This window comes from Salvelinus sp. IW2-2015, unplaced genomic scaffold (genome assembly GCF_002910315.2).
Source record: "Salvelinus sp. IW2-2015 unplaced genomic scaffold, ASM291031v2 Un_scaffold2606, whole genome shotgun sequence".
Taxonomy (NCBI): Eukaryota; Metazoa; Chordata; class Actinopteri; order Salmoniformes; family Salmonidae; genus Salvelinus; species Salvelinus sp. IW2-2015.
In genome coordinates, this window is record NW_019943914.1 from 92,293 (window position 1) to 95,651 (window position 3,359).

The 3,359-nt window shown below is 46.1% G+C and overlaps 1 long non-coding RNA gene across 2 annotated transcripts in view; it reads left to right on the forward strand.

Annotated features, from left to right (window-relative positions):
• LOC139025389 (uncharacterized) overlaps positions 1-2,015 on the forward strand; it is a 2,891-nt gene extending 876 nt beyond the window's left edge. For both annotated transcript variants that reach the window (XR_011476961.1, XR_011476960.1), the window contains 2 exons: positions 1,802-1,868; positions 1,965-2,015. This is a non-coding gene — a long non-coding RNA (uncharacterized lncRNA). The remainder of the gene's footprint in view (positions 1-1,801; positions 1,869-1,964) is intronic.
• The last annotated feature ends 1,344 nt before the right edge of the window (positions 2,016-3,359 follow it).

The following is a 3,359-nucleotide window of genomic DNA, read 5'->3' on the forward strand; positions in this document are numbered from 1 at the left end:
TTAAATTAGATTAGCAGTTTCAGAAAGAGCTTCCGGGGCAGAAAATAACCAAGTTGGGAGTTGTTAAATCCTCTAAATATCCAGATTATCTGTGTTGGGGGAGTTGGGCTTTTGACCTGACTGTTACAAGAATTAATTTTAATGTACATGAACAAGTACAGTGAAATCCTTTCTTGCGAACTCAAAACCCAACAATTCAATAATCAATAACAATGAATACACTAGGAAACAACACATAGAAATAAGATTAGAAAATAGGAAATACACAAAAATGTAGTTAGTAAGTAAGCATAATAAATCAGTATAAAAATAAACGTCCTCTCACTGTGAACTGCGTTTATTTCAGCAAACTAACTGTGTAAATATTTGTATGAACATAACAAGATTCAACAACTGAGACATAAACTGAACAACTTCCACCAACATGTATACTAACAGAAATGGATTAATGTGTCCTGACAAAGGGGGGGGGGGGGGGCAAAATCAAAAGTAACAGTCAGTATCTGGTGTGCCACCAGCTGCATTAAGTACTGCAGTGCATCTCCTCCTCATGGACTGCACCAAATTTGCAGTTACCCACTCTTCCACCAAGGCACCTGCAGTTCCCGGACATTTCTGGGGGGGAATGGCCCTAGCCCTAGCCCTCCCCTCCGATCCAACAGGTCCAGACGTGCTCAATGGATTGAGATCCGGGCTCTTCGCTGGCCATGGCAGAACACTGACATCCCTGTCTGCAGGAAATCACGCACAGAACGAGCAGTATGGCTGGTGGATTGTCATGCTGGAGGGTCATGTCAGGATGAGCCTGCAGGAAGGCTACCACATGAGGGAGGAGGATATCTTCCCTGTAATGCACAGCGTTGAGATTGCCTGCAATGACAACAAGCTCAGTTCCGATGATGCGTGACACAGCGCCCCAGACCATAACGGACCCTCACTCCACATCGATCCCCGCCAGAGTACAGGCCTCGGTGTAACGCTCATTCTTCGGCGATAAACGCAAATCCGACCATCACCCTGGTGAGACAAAACCGAGACTCGTCAGTGAAGAGCACTTTTTGCCAGTCCTGTCTGTCCAGCGACGGTGAGTTTTTTGTTCATAGGCGACGTTGTTGCCGTGATGTCTGGTGAGGACCTGCCTTACAACAGCCTACAAGCCCTCAGTCCAGCCTCTTCTGTCTATTGGCGGACAGTCTGAGCACTGATGCAGAGATTGTGTGTCCTACTGTAACTCGGGCAGTTGTTGTTGCCATCCTGTACTGTCCGGCAAGTGTGATGTTCGTTGTACCGATCCTGTGCGGTGTTTTACACTGGTCTGCCAATGCGAGGATGATCAGCTGTCCGTCCTGTCTCCTTGTAGCGCGGTCTAGGCGTCTCACAGTACGGACATCGCAGTTTATTACCTGGTCACATCTGCAGTCCTCATGCCTCCTTGCAGCATGGCTAAGGCACGTTCACGCAGATGTTGAGCAGGGGATCCTGGCCATCTTTCTTTTGGTGTTTTTTCAGAGTCAGTAGAAAGGCTCTTTAGTGTCCTAAGTTTTCATAACTGTGACCTTAATTGCTTTGTAGCTAGTGTCTTAACGACCGTTCCACAGTGCATGTTCATTAATTGTTATGGTTCATTGAACAAGCATGGGAAAACAGTGTTTAAACCCTTTACAATTAAGATCTGTGAAGTTATTGGATTTTTACGAATTATCTTTGAAAGACAGGGTCCTGAAAAAGGACGTTTCTTTTTTTGCTGAGTTATATACAGAAAATATGAAAAACTCATTCCAGTACCACATTACAATGTAAGGGATACTGGAGTGATGGAGGTAGATATGTATAGGGGGAAGGTGACAGGGATACTGGAGTGATGAGTTGTAGAGTATGTATAGGGGGTACAGGGTCGACAGGGATACTGGAGTGATGGGTAGATATGTATAGAGGGAAGGGACAGGGATACTGAGTGATGGGAGTAGATATGTATAGGGGGAAGGAGACAGGGATACTGGAGTGATGGAGGTAGAATATGTATAAGGGGGAAGGAGACAGTGATACTGGAGTGATGGAGGTAGATATGTATAAGGGAAGGTGACAGGATACTGGAGTGATGGAGGTAGATATGTATATGATGGAGTAAGTATGTATAAGGAAGAGACAGGGATACTGGAGTGATGAGTAGATAGTATAGGGGGATAGGAAAGGGATACTGGAGTGATGGAGTGAGGTAGTAGAAGGAGGATGAGTGATAGGGATGTATAGAGGAGGAGACAGGGATCTGAGTGATGAGTAGATATGATAGGGGGGAGGGACAGATACTGGAGTGATGAGGAGTATGTTAGGAGGAGACGGTCTGAGTGATGGAGGTAGATATGTATGATGATGGTGGTAGATATGTATAGAGGGGAGGAGACTAGAAAACGGATAGAAGATAAACAGAGTAGCAGCACCTTGCGGGTGGGTAAGTCAGTTAAATGGATGTGCATTTTATGTGTGAGTGAGCAGATGGAGTGAGGGTGTGTGTGTGTTGTTGTGTGGTGTGTGTGTGTGTTGTGTGTGTGTGTGTGTGTGTGGGTGTGTGTACCAGTCATGGTTGAGTCTTTTTTAAAGAGAGGATCAGTGTATGAATCTCTCTGTGTGGTCGTAATCACTGGGTAAACATCATGTATTTTTTACACCGTGAATCCATTACACATTAATGACAGTGGATACACTTGGCACTTTGTGTTTTTGTCTCCAGATGAAGTTGTTTTATTGCATACTGATGAATGGTATTTTGTTGGAACTGTTTGTTTGTTTGAACCAAAATGCCCCCCCCCCCCTCCTCAATCATGGAAGGGGTCCTCTATTGTTTAGTCCAAAGCTATTTTGGGGGGGTTGGCMCACCCCAGTCCCAGTCCAGTCAGGCTGAAACAGTGTGTAACACTAACCAGTCAGTGKTCAGAGCTTCACTTCACACAACACGCGTTATGCATAAATCTCACATCCGCTGAGACGCAGATGCAATGCAATGCGTTCATGAATAATGTGTAACGGCTGTGAAATGGCTAGCTAGTTAGCGGTGGTGCGCGCTAATAGCGTTTCAAATCGGTGACGTCACTCGCTCTGAGACCTTGAAGTAGTGGTTCCCCTTTGCTCTGCAAGGGCCGCGGCTTTTGTGGAGCGATGGGTAACGATGCTTCGTGGGTGACTGTTGTTGATGTGTGCAGAGGGTCGCTGGTTCGCGCCCGTGTCGGGGCGAGGGRACGGTCTAAAGTTAWACTGTTACACGCATATAGGCCTTCAAAACGCTGACGCATTCAGCTTGAGATGGATGCATTGAATACAATGGTTGCGGAAGAGCAGGCCGATGGCCCGTGCTCATTGGTCCT